The following is a 14,673-nucleotide window of genomic DNA, read 5'->3' as shown; positions in this document are numbered from 1 at the left end:
GCTAAGTTTCGTGCATTATCCAGGTATGCCACCCAGCTTTGTTTCAGTCCACAAGAGCGGATTCAGCGTTTTGTGAAGGGGTTGAGGTCAGATTTGCGGATTTCAGCCTTACAGGTAGCGGCTACAGTGAAATCCTTTCAGGAAGTGGTAGACTTCGTGATAAAGGTGGAGGGAGTGAAGCCATATGACTTCACCTTGGCATCGACATCTAAAAGGTTTCGTAAGGGAGGTGAGTTTAATGGTTCTTACTCCAGAGGGCAGGGTTCAGGAGGTTACCCAGCCCGACCTATCCAGTCTTCACTACAGACTGTAGTTTGGGGTCCACCACAGACCGGCCAATATTTCTCGGAGTTTGGTGGTTATCCCCAGACTTCGTCACTCTCACAGGGACCTATGCTTGAATCCAGAGAATGTTATGGATGTGGAGAGACTGGACATATTAGGAGGAATTGTCCAAAACCGAGTTACAGAACCCCAATAATCAGAGGTAGATGTGGTCATGGAAGAGGCCGTTATTCGGGAGGACGTGGTGGCCGAGGTAATGGTGGTTACCAAAACGGCCGGGTTAACGGGCAAACTGGAGCCACTACAGCACAATATGGTAGGGGCAACGGACAGACAGGCGATAGGGCTGTTATGCTTTCCCTAGGAGATCTGAAGCGGAGACATCTGATGCTGTCATCACAGGTAATCTTTTGGTTTGTGATTACATGGCTTCTGTATTGTTTGATCCTGGATCCACATTTCCTTATGTATCTTCCTCATTTGCTAATGGTCTTAATTTACATTGTGAATTGCTTGACATGCCTATTCGTGTTTCTACTCCGGTGGGTGAATCTGTGATAGTTGAAAAGGTGTATAGGTCTTGTCTTGTGACTTTTGTGGGGAGTAATACTCATGTAGACTTGGTTATCTTAGAAATGGTTGACTTCGATGTAATTCTGGGTATGACTTGGCTTTCTCCAAATTTTGCAATCTTGGATTGTAATGCTAAAACTGTGACACTAGCCAAGCCTGGGACAGATCCTTTAGTGTGGGAGGGTGACTACACTTCCAATCCGGTTCGTATCGTCTCCTTTCTGCGTGCTAAGAGAATGGTTAGTAAGGGCTGTTTAGCTTTCTTGGCACACCTCAGGGATGATACTACCCAAGTACCTTCAATCGAGTCGGTTGCGATAGTCCGCGAGTTTTTAGATGTGTCTCCTGCAGACCTTCCTGGTATGCCACCGGATAGAGATATTGACTTCTGCATCGATCTTGAACCGGGTACTCGCCCCATTTCTATACCCCCTTATAGAATGGCTCCCGCTGAGTTAAGGGAGTTAAAGGCCCAACTTCAAGAGTTGTTGAGCAAAGGCTTCATTAGACCAAGTGCATCCCCTTGGGGTGCTCCTGCTTTGTTTGTGAAGAAGAAGGATGGAAGCTTTCGGATGTGCATAGACTACAGACAACTGAATAAGGTAACGGTTAAGAACAAGTATCCTCTTCCTCGCATTGATGATTTGTTCGATCAGTTACAAGGTGCTTGTACCTTCTCAAAAATCGACTTGAGATCTGGTTATCATTAATTGAAAATACGGGCAGCAGATGTGCCCAAGACTGCTTTTCGGACCAGGTATGGGCATTATGAGTTCTTAGTAATGTCTTTTGGGCTTACGAATGCCCCTGCTGCTTTCATGAGCTTGATGAATGGGATTTTTAAGCCATATCTGGATCTCTTTTTCATTGTATTCATCGATGATATACTGGTATACTCAAAGAGCAAGAAAGAACATGAGGAGCACTTAAGAATTGTGTTAGAAATGTTGAGGGAGAGAAAGCTTTATGCCAAATTCTCTAAGTGTGAGTTTTGGCTAGATTCAGTGTCCTTCTTAGGGCACGTAGTTTCTAAGGATGGAGTGATGGTGGATCCGTCTAAGATTGAAATAGTGAGGAATTGGGTAAGACCTACTAATGTGTCAGAAGTAAGGAGCTTTGTTGGTTTAGCTAGCTACTACCGTCGATTTGTCAAGGGGTTCTCTTCTATTGCTTCCCAATTGACAAGCTTGACTAAACAGAATGTCCCATTTGTATGGTCGGACGAGTGTGAAGAAAGCTTTCAGAAGCTCAAGACTTTGTTGACTACCGCACCAATCCTTACCCTGCCAGTGGAAGGTAAAAATTTCACTGTCTATTGTGATGCATCCTATTCTGGTTTGGGTGCAGTACTAATGCAAGAGAAGAATGTAATTGCTTATGCTTCGAGGCAATTAAAGGTGCACGAACGTAATTATCCGACCCATGATTTGGAGTTGGCTGCGGTAGTGTTTGCATTAAAGCAATGGAGACACTATCTATATGGGGTTAAGTGTGAAGTCTATACAGATCATCATAGCCTACAGTATGTCTTTACTCAGAAAGATTTTAATTTAAGACAGAGAAGGTGGATGGAATTACTGAAGGATTATGACATCACTATCTTGTATCATCCGGGAAAAGCTAATGTTGTGGCAGATGCTTTAAGTAGAAAGGCAGGGAGCATGGGAGGTCTAGCCCACTTGCAAGTTTCAAGACGCCCATTGGCTAGAGAGGTACAGATTCTAGCTAATGACTTAATGAGGTTAGAAATAAATGAGAAAAGAGGATTTTTGGCCTGTGTGGAGGCGAGATCTTCCTTTCTTGACAAGATTAAGGAAAAACAGTTTAATGATGAGAAGTTGATTCAGATTCGAGATAAGGTGTCGCGAGGGGAGGCTAAAGAAGCAAAAATCAACGAGGAAGGTGTTTTGAGAATTAAGGGAAGGGTATGTGTACCCCGCGTCGATGATTTGATTCACACTATCCTTACAGAGGCTCATAGTTCAAGGTATTCTATACATCCTGGTGCAACCAAGATGTACCGCGACCTAAAGCAACACTTTTGGTGGAGTAGAATGAAGCGTGACATTGTTGATTTTATTGCCAAATGTTCAAATTGTCAGCAAGTAAAATATGAACACCAGAGGCCCGGAGGAACACTTCAGAGAATGCCCATTCCGGAATGGAAGTGGGAGAGAATTGCAATGGACTTCGTGGTTGGTCTTCCAAAGACAATGAGTAAGTATGACTCCATTTGGGTAATTGTCGATAGGTTAACTAAGTCTGCTCACTTCATTCCGGTTAAGGTGACTTACAATGCAGAGAAGTTAGCCAAACTTTACATCTCAGAAATTGTTCGATTGCATGGGGTTCCACTCTCCATCATATCGGATAGAGGTACACAGTTTACTTCTAAGTTTTGGAAAACATTGCATGCGGAATTGGGTACTAGGTTAGACCTTAGTACTGCGTTCCATCCTCAGATCGATGGTCAGTCTGAGCGAACGATTCAAGTGTTAGAGGATATTCTTCGTGCATGTGTGATAGAATTTGGTGGTCATTGGGATAACTTCTTACCCTTAGCAGAGTTCTCATACAAAATATCTATCACTCAAGTATTGATATGGCCCCATTTGAGGCACTGTATGGGAGAAGATGTAGGTCTTCCATTGGGTGGTTTGATGCATTTGAAGTTAGACCGTGGGGTACTGATCTTCTGAGAGAATCATTAGATAAAGTGAAATGCATTCAAGAAAAGCTTTTAGCGGCTCAAAGTAGACAAAAAGAATATGCAGATCGAAAGGTTAGGGACTTGGAGTTTATGGAGGGTGAGCAAGTCTTGCTGAAGGTTTCACCCATGAAAGGGGTGATGCGGTTTGGTAAGCGAGGTAATCTAAGCCCAAGGTATATTGGTCCATTTGAAGTTCTGAAGCGCGTGGGGGAGGTAGCTTATGAATTAGCCTTGCCCCCAGGACTGTCGGAGTGCACCCAGTATTTCATGTGTCTATGTTGAAAAGATACCATGGAGATGGAAACTACATCATTCGTTGGGATTCAGTTCTGCTTGATGAGAATTTGTCTTATGAGGAGGAGCCTGTTACTATTCTAGATAGAGAAGTCCTCAAGTTGAGGTCAAGAGAGATTGCATCCATCAAGGTTCAATGGAAGAATCGACCAGTTGAAGAATCCACTTGGGAGAAGGAGGCTGATATGCAAGAAAGATACCCACACCTGTTTACAGATTCAGGTACTCCTTTTCGCCCTTGTTTCTTTTCCTGTGATCGTTCGAGGGCGAACGATGGGTAAATTGGTATCTATTGTACGACCTGTTTAGTCGTTCTGAGCAGCAGATTTTATTTCTGAAAAAACTGGCTGAGACGACGTATCCCACGACGGACCATCATGGGCACGACGGACCGTCGAGGGGGTCTCGTTCCAAAACACTTAGAATTATGAAATTTGGGTATTGAAATCGACTCTCTGAACTTTGCGACGAAATGGCAGGACGGACCGTCACAGGCATGACGGACCGTCACAGGCATGACGGACCGTCACAGGCATGACGGACCGTCACAGGCCCTTCAATAAATTTCAGTCTCTGAACTCTGTGACGACTCAGCAGGACGGACCGTCGCAGGCACGACGGCCCGTCATAGACTGCGTAATCCCAGGCTGGGTCGGATTTCTGTTAAATGTTTTAAGGGGCGTTTTGGACTATTCCTGCTTATAATTATAAAGTTAGTGGTTGAATATTAATAATCCAATTTCTTGAGGGTTAAAAGAGATAACATTAAATTAATTAGTGGGTTACTTTTGTCATCTTTTATACTTAATTATATGCTAATTAGGGTAAAAGAAAAAGGGTTTGAATAAGAAAAATAGAAAGAACAGAGAGAGAAAGGGAGAAGAACGATCGAGAGAGAGGAGAGACGAAGAGGAAAACAAAGCTTTGGGGAATTTGATTGCTTGATCACTAATCTCCGGTGGAGGTAGGTTATGGTTTTTATGCTATTCGTAGTAAACTCTTAATAGCGAATGATATGTATTGGGTAGTGTTGTAAACCCTTCTATATGCTTAATTGTATGCTTGCATGGATGTGATGATATAGTTGTGATGAAATAAGCATGATGAAGCTATTGAATCCTAAATCATGAAAACCTCTTGTTAATGATGATGCTTTGGTATAAAAGAAGGCTTGATGAACTAAAAGAATGAGGTTAGGGATCGGGTGTCATGAACCGACACGTAGTAATAGGGGGATCGGGTGTCACGAACCGACACATAGTAATAGGGGGATCGGGTGTCACGAACCGACACGTAGTAATAGGAGGATCGGGTTTCATGAACCGACACGTAGTAATAAGGGGATCAGGTGTCACGAACCGACACGTAGTAATAGGGGGATCGGGTATCACGAACCGACACGTAGTAATAGGGGGATCGGGTATCACGAACCGACACGTAGTAATAGGGGGATCGGGTGTCACGAACCGACACGTAGTAGTAGGGGGATCGGGTGTCACGAACCGACACGTAGTACTAGGGGATCGAAGTGTCACGTTCCGACACAAGAGGAATAAAGAGAGTGAATCTTGAATTATGGTAATATACTCAGATTTAATGAACCTATTTCCCAAAGGAGTATGGTATGGAGGTTTGCATCCTCATGGGTGTACTTGGCGTACTTATTAATGATTATAGTACTTGTTGTTGCTACTTGTTGAGTATTGTAGTTGATTTTATGATATTATCTGATATATACTATTTTCTATTTTGAGTTGGCCGATGATATCTACTCAATACCTGTGTTTTGTACTGACCCCTACTTGTATGTTTTCTTTTTATTATTTGTGGAGTGCAGAAAACGTACCGTCGTCTTCAATTCAATCGCAACTCTAGTCAGTCTTCATCACGTCAGATTTCAGAGTGAGCTAAAGCTTCTAGCTTGGACTGGATCTTCTTCTTCATGTCTTGATGCCTTGAAGTTCTGGCATGGACTATCTTTTTAGTTATTTTAGTTTCGTAGATACTCTTAAACTTAGTAATTTGAGGATAGATGTTCTTGTGATGATGACTTCCATATTTTGGGGATAATGATAAGTATTTTGAGTTTTAGAAGTTGGTTATTGATTTTGTTAATGAGTTTTAAGTCTTCTGTATTATTTTCTGTTTATTATAGTTGAAATGTTGGGGTTTAGATTGGTTGGTTCGCTCACATAGTAAGATAAGTGTGGGTGCCACTCGCGGCCCGTTTTGGGTCGTGATATTTATAGTTCCTGGTAAAGAAAAGAAAGTGTGCAGACTTGTGAAGTCGCTTTATGGACTCAAGCAAGCACCCAGACAATGGCATGCTAAATTTGACCAAACAATGTTGGCAAATGGATTCAAGATTAACGAATGTGATAAATGTGTTTACATTAAAAATGTTATGAATCATGAAGTCATTGTTTGTTTGTATATTGATGACATGTTAATAATGAGTAAAGAAATTGACGATATAAATGCTACTAAGTGCATGTTGTCCAGCAAGTTCGATATGAAAGACTTAATAGTTGTTGATTTGGTCTTAGGGGTCAGGATTATCAAAACTCCCCAAGGACTAGCATTATCTCAATCTCATTATATTGAAAAAGTATTGGATAAGTTCAAATACTTGATTTTTAATGTTGTCAAAACTCCAATTGATTTAAGTTGTACATTTAAAAAGAATGAAGGTCAGAGTGACTTTCAATTGGAATATGCCAGAGTGTTGGAAAGTTTGATGTGTATTATGAATTTCACGCGACCAGATATAGCTTGTGCTATTAGTAAACTGAGTCGGTACACTAGTAATCCGAATCAAACTCACTGGATGGCAATGACATGTGTGTTGGGTTATCTACAATATACACAACATTATACTTTGCATTATAATAAATATCTTGTTGTAATTGAAGGATATAGTGATGCGAATTGAATCACCGGGTCAAATAATGTAAAATCCACAAGTGGTTATGTGTTCATACTTGGTGAAGGAGCAGTCTCTTGGAAATCGTCCAAACAGACATGTATTGCTCGCTCCACAATGGAATCTGAATTCATTGCTTTGGATAAGGCTGGTGAAGAAGCAGAATGACTTCGAAATTTCCTAGAGGATATTCCATTCTGGCCCAAATCTGTTTGACCAATTTGCATACATTGCGATAGTCAAACAACAATAGGTAGGGCAGGGAGCGTTATGTACAACGGGAAGTTTCGTCATATACGACAGAGACATCACACCGTAAAAGAACTGCTCTCTAGTGGAATTATCACAATTGACTATGTAAAGTCAAGCGATAATGTGTCAGATCCACTAACGAAAGGCCTAGTGAGAGAGGCAGTTGAAAGATCATCTAAGGGAATGGATTTACGGCTTAGGATAAGTCAGCATGATGGTAACTCTATTTTTCAGACTGGAGATCCCAAGAGCTAGATTCAAGAAGAAAAACAAAGTTTTGGCTGACGGTTCAACATTGTCAATTAACTCAATCCATTGATGAAGACAATGTTCAGGAAAAAGGTTAAGACTTTAAGGCTTGTTAATGAGGTAATAAAACTTAAAGTTTCTAATGATTTTCTAAGTTTGGTAGATTTGACCAAATAGTGTATCTACGAGATGACACGGTTAGAAATCACCTATGTGAGTGTGAAGTAGAAGCCGCTTCAAAGAGAATTTTGTGTCAAAAGTCTATTCTCTATACACTCATGAAACCAGGAGGTGTTCGTGACTGAAACTAACACAACCGTAAGAATCATAAACAGTAAAGGGTTAATTATGTGACATATGGTTGTCTAGGTATACACCAAAGCTCGACGGTTTAATGATATCACATCTACCGATTGACCGAGTATATCCGACATATGTTCACTACGGAAAATCCAAGGGAAAACCTACTTATCCAGATGCAATTAATCCTTACTTGTAAAGTACACAATTGTCCGTGCATTCCTATGTTATGATCATCCCCCATCAATGTGGGGGATTGTTGGGTATATAGCAAGAATTGATGGAAAATAGAGGGAAGGAAAGGAATTTGAAAAGTTGAGAACTTGAAAAGTCCTCTTATGTAAGAAAAATAGGAGAGTTAAAATACATAAACACTCCTATTAATTGTTAAAAGGGTTGGAAAGAGGGACCCCCTCGAGCCGTCATCGTCGTCGCTCGCTCGCTTCGGCTTTGGCAAATGATCGAGAGATTATTTTTTGGACAAAGTTTGTTTTATTTATTTATTTAATTAATTAAATGGCCAAAAATATTTTCAATTAGTTAGTTGATAACAAAAGTTTTTAGTTAACCGAAATATTTTCAACTTTTTAGACCCGACCCGACTCGGATTCGCGCTTGACCCGTTTTATTTTCCGTTTTATTTAAATTTCTCGCTATGACTGTTCTGAAAGATTGCAACTTTTAGGAACAGTCAACATCATTTAAAAGGTTCCAAACTTTCATTAATGGTCGTATCAATTCTGAAAGGGTTGCAACCTTTCAGAACATATTCTTCTTGCCTATAAATACCACTCATTCTTCAGAATATTTCTTAACAAATTTTCTGATATTCCTCTTCTTCTTCTAAATACATTTTTCTTCGTGTACGTTCCTGCTGTGGATTGATTCGCTAACAATAGAGTTTTTGGTATCTACATTCTGCTAATTAAGATCATTTTATCTTGGGAGGTTATATTCCAAATCAAACCTCGGATACTAGAGGAGAATAATTTTCTTAAGGGGACACTGTGAGTTCAGTGGACTTGATCTTCTTTAAAATTAAAAGGTTATTTCAGATTATGATACGTTTTTACAAATTTAAGTATTTTGTGAAATAAATTTCTGTTCATCTCGCTTACTAGTTCTATAAATTTCAGTTACTTCGTATTTTTGAACAATTTATTACAATCCGTAATTTCTGGTTTTGATAACAGATTTGGAAATTGACATAAAAGGCATACAAGTCATCATCCGCTAGTTCAGTACTAAACATTGATGAAATACGAAAATTGCGTACCTAACAAGTTTGAAAATAGCAGAAGAGACAACTAATCACTCACTCAGAATATTGAATAGATTTCATGAAAAATTTAGTACAACTTGGTTTGGATTGATTAAAAAGTGTCATATGGAAGATGAAATGGAGTAACATCATCATGTCTTTATTAATTTTTTCTAAATTGACTTGGTCATCCAATAGTTAAGTATTGCGGAAAACAAAACATTTTGCAATTTTCTGTAAACAAAAAATAATATCCGTCACCCGTCCAGTTCAAGGTTGGTCACAGGAGGGTCGAATAAATTCACTTGAAAGGTGTTAAGGGAGTATTATTTCAAAATTTAAGTCTACCAAAAATGTGTTCAATACATTGCTAAAAGTGACTAGTACTCATTCATGACCTACAAAGTGACTTTGAATCTTCCTAGAAATTGACCTAACACTTTGACAATTTATTTTGCGAACACAAATTATTTGTCTGGATGTGTTTCTTTTCTTTCGTCAATTTATACCTCAATAGTCCCATATGCGTAGACAAGTCAACAATGTTGCTTTATGAAATATTAGGTAATTTATTCGCGTTTTGCGCGATATGAAATAATAATTGTATTGAACTTGTAAATAACTCTTTATTTATATTCATACTTTCAATCACATACGAAGCACAGTTAATTTACCTAGTTAAAAATAACGAAAAAAATAGATTTTAAAAAAAATATTAGTAACATTTCACATGTATTTGATCATTTGTCAGTATCACATAACTCAAAAAATGATTGAATTATTCACGAAATAATAAATTGTTGGTTCTTTAATCAACAATAAAAAGAAAATAAAGAAGAAATTAAGAATATATGTACAAAGACATTTCATAATAAAAAGAGACATTTAAGTTGCATAGATTATACAATTGTGATATATTTCTTGGGAGAAAATTCAAAAATTTGTTAACATATTCAAAAAAGAAATTATGCTTGAACATGAAAGCAATTATAACTTTTGAACTTGTATAATGAATTTATTCAACTGATAAGTGAAAAAATTTAATACCTATGAAAAATTGATAATATGTAAGCCTATATATAGTACTTTTAAGTTATAGAATTTAATATAGAATATCAAAACATGAATTTTTAAAACTCAGTACGATTTTTATTTTCTACACAATAAATATATGTACTATATGTGTATATATTCATCATAACCGGAGACAATAACTTTGCCAAAACATAACAACATAGTTTTAAAATGTACTAAAAATAATAATCTATATATATATATATATAAATGAGGATCATAGAGGAGGTGATGTGGCACCTCTCTATGACCTCCATTCATTTTTTCTTATCTTTTTTCTTTTATTTGACTTTTTTTCTTATTTTTTTCAATTATTTTTTTTATAACTTATACCTCTTTAATTATATAAATTATATTCTTAAGTTAGTATTAATAATATTCATAACCCTCAAACCTTTCATATTCATAACCTCTTAAACCTTTTATATTCATAACTTCTAATTATTTAATGTGAAAGGTTATATTAACACTATAAAATCACACTAAAATTGTTTGTTATTTTGTAGTCATCTTTGGTAGAGAATTAGTGGAAGAAATATTGCAATAGTTGTAATCTTTGAGGTGCATTATTTTTTCAAATATTATTTCATATATTACTTTTAATTAGCAAGTAAGACTAATATGTCATCATATTTTTATTTCTTCTAGATAAATTGTTTTGTTTTGTTATCTTTGAGATTTATTTTATGACTAATAATGTATTTGTTATTATTTTTCTTGACTCTTGTATATAGGATGAAATGATAACATCAAGCGATGAAAATAAGTGGATTTTGAGTTAAATATATTGATTATTTTTCCAAAATGATTATGTAGGAGAATTTATAATTGAATGTAATTTTTCTTATTCTTTATGAGATATAATATTTTATCTTGTTAACTTTGAGATTCATTTTAGGACTAATAATTTATTTGTAATTATTTTTCTTGACTCTTGTATATAGGATAAAATGATAAAATTCAGAGATGGAGATTAATGGATTTTGAGCTATATAGTGATTATTCTTTATTTTTTTAGGTCCTTAAGAAGTAATGTTTCTATTATATTATTTCCTTTTGAATTATTTGTATTTTGTCTAAAATGATTATATGTGTTGAAGTGTAATGTTCTCCTTATTCTTTATCTTTTTCTTCTTTTGGTAGATAATTTTTTAACTTATTTAATCAGATTTGCCGATCATAGAAGATATATCTATAGTGAAAATGGTTAGACATTCTTGCATAATTTGATTTTACAAGGAAAAATAATTTGATATGTCTAATATAATTACAACTCTTTCTTTGTTGAATCATACATCTAATATTATTTGTTTATGTTCATGAAGATAGAAATCTTGAATTTTTTTAATAAAAAAACATCTAATTTATTCTCCTTAGACCTCTATATGATTCTTAGATAATTTAACTATATATAATGATAACATTCTTCAAAAATAGTTATTTGTTTAGATAAATTCATCTCACTTTTTTATTGATAATATTAGTTTATTGTGTTTGTGACTTATAATATTTTAAAATATAGAAGTAGAAATCGATATGCTACTTAATGAAATATGTGCATATACTTTTATAATCCGGTGAAACAATTTTTATTAACAAAAATGATAGAACATAAGAATGTAAAGTTAATTTATTATTTTTAAAATACACATGGTTTTATCAAAAATAAATTATTTATTAATATGTAAAATTATAATTCTTAAATTTGTCATTTTTCTTAGAATATTTCAAGTTGTTTATTAATAAGTCAAAATGTTTTCATATTTGTTATTTTTCGGGAGTTCTAAAGTTATTCCAAAATTAAGATTAATTTATAATTTTAAAAATTTAATTGGTTTCCTACCTTTCTATTTACTTATAATAAAATATTTGTCTCAATAACTCTAATTTGTTTGTTTTCATTTTCTATAGTTAATGTTCTTTATTAGTGTAATAATGTACAAATATTACTCTTATTATGTTACAAAAGTTCAAAGTCATATTATTAATCCTTTTAGTTACTGTAACTTTTTATTCTTAGGAATTTATTATGTTAAATGTAATATTTATTTAAAGTGTGATATATATTTTTCAATATTTTGTATTTAAGCCAAACAAAATTTAAAAAAATAGAAATTGTGTATGTGTCATTTTCTTGAATCTTTTTTTCCGTAGTTAATTCTCTCTTTTGTTCTCTTTTATGTTATTTTTAAATTTTACATTTTTTCCCAATATAAGTTGTTCCAAAAATAATTGGATATCTAAACCTAAGCATAATGATGATGATAATAATAATAATACTAATAATAATAATAATAAGTATGAAATTTAACTAATTAAGATTTTTAAACTTTTCTTTATTTAAAATTTAATTATTAAAAATTTATTAATACAAATATTTAATTAATCTAATATTGTACAGTAAAAATAATTAAAACATGTGACGATTGGGTCATGACGAGGACAAGTAATAGTAATTGTGGATAATGATTTATAATAGTGTTGGCTAACTATATAGTCATGAATACTAACCATTAATAGCAATCCGAGTTATACATTGCCGAAAAATTATACTAAGAATATAATTTATAAAATTACAAATAAGCATAAAAGAACGATTAGATTTAAAGTTTACATAAATATATATAAATTATACTAAGAAAAGCTCAAATAAAAAAGAAAAAAATGATCACAAGTTTACATTTAAGTAGTTCTAATATTACCCAATTCTTATTAGTTATTACCTTCCCTTTTTCTCTATAAAATTTATTTTTAATATTTAACTTTTCGAAGTTCACATATATTGATTTCTTAATAAATTTCATATTTAATCTAAATATTTTTCATAGTTTCTCTTCTACAAAATTATGTGATTAACAAAAAATTCTTTTTTATTAAAGTAATTATTGATATTAATATGTAATTTTATTTTAATTTTTTTTATAACCGCGCGAAGCGAGGCTAAGTACACTAGTTAATATCATAAGCATATATTAATGAGTGTAAAAAAATACCATGATATGTAAAAATAGAATGAAATAGAAAATAAAAAATCGAGTCCACCGAACGCACAATATCCCCTTAAGAAACTATTCCCCTTCAATACTAGAGGTTTAAAGAATTACATCCTCTCGAAATGGAACAATTTTACTCACCAACTTATTGATACAAAAATAGAGGTGTCAGCAGGTCACTCAACAGGAATAAAGTACACAAATATTTAACTTTACGAAAGTAGAAGAAGAAGATCAAAATTTTTGTTATTTTAAAATGAAAGGAAATTCCTCTAGTTATAGACAACAAAGAGTAGTGTGAATAAATGTTTATTGCGCTTTATCAGTAATATTACAACTATTTGGAAAATTTGCAACCCTTCGGAAAGTTCATAACCTTTCATAAAAGTCACAAATTTTAATAAAATTGCAACTCTTCGTTAAAGTCACAACTTTTAATAAAAGTCGCTACTTTTGATAAAATCCGCAACTCTTCATTAAAGTCACAACTTTTCATAAAAGTAACATTTTTTCATGAAAGAGGAAGGCTAATTTGAAAATAAATAAATTTAAAAGGAAATTTTTGCTTTTGATGACGCTACATAGGCGGGCCTAGGGCTCACTTTTGTTTAAATATATGATTATAGAATTTTTTTTTTAAAATAATATATTTATATAAAAGAGAATCCTAGGCTCGCCTATGTAGCGGCACCACAAACAAGAATTTCCTTTTAAATTATTTATTTTCAAAACTAGCCTTCCTCTTTCATGAAAAGATGTGACTTTCATGAAAAATTATAATTTTAATAAAAAGTTGTGACTTTTATCAAAATTTGTTACTTTCATATAAAGTTGTGATTTTAATGAAGAGTTGCAACTTCTTTCAAAAGATGTGCCTTTTATAAAAAGCTGCAACTTTAATGAAGAGTTGAGACTTTATGAAAAGTTGCGACTTTTATGAAATGTTGTGAACTTTTCGAAGGGTTACAACAATTAATAATTGTTCACACTACCCTTTGCTGTCTATAAATACAGGGATTTCCTCTCATTATAAAACAAAAAAAATTCTTATCTTTTTCTATTTCCGTAAAATTAAATATTCGTGTGTTTTGCTTCTGTTGAGTGACTTACTGACACCACTGTTTTTATATCAATAAATTGGTGAATAAAAGAGTTCCATCTTGAAAGGATGTAATTATTTAAACTTTTGATATTAGAGGGGAATAACTTTCTTAAGAGTACATTGTGCATTCAGTAGATTCGACTTTTTCCTTTCTATTTCAATCTATTTTTACATATTCTGGTATGTTTTTTTACACTTATTAATTTATTATTATGATATTGTGTTGTTTTTTAGTACATATTTTAAACTATGTTGTTTATGTTTCTTCAAAGTTATTGTCTCTAATTATATTGAATATATAAACATATAGTACATATATTCATTCTAAAGAAAATAAATATTATACTCAATTTAAAAAATTTATGTTTTGATATTCTATACGAAATTCTATAACTAAAAAGTACTATATATAAACTTATATATTATCTCTTTTTACATATATATGAAATTTCTCACTAATCAATTGAAGAATTTTATTATGCGAGTTCAAAAGTAATAATTGCTTTCACGTTCAAGCGTAATTTTTTTTTGAATATGTTAACATTTTTTTGAATTTTCTCCGAAGACATATGTCACAATTGTATAATCTATGCAACTTAAACGTTCATTTTTATGACGAAATGCCTTTATATATATTCTTATTATCTCCTTTATATT

The sequence above is a fragment of the Solanum lycopersicum genome, chromosome 10 (genome assembly GCF_036512215.1).
Source record: "Solanum lycopersicum chromosome 10, SLM_r2.1".
Taxonomy (NCBI): Eukaryota; Viridiplantae; Streptophyta; class Magnoliopsida; order Solanales; family Solanaceae; genus Solanum; species Solanum lycopersicum.
Note: the sequence above shows the minus strand (reverse complement) of the source record.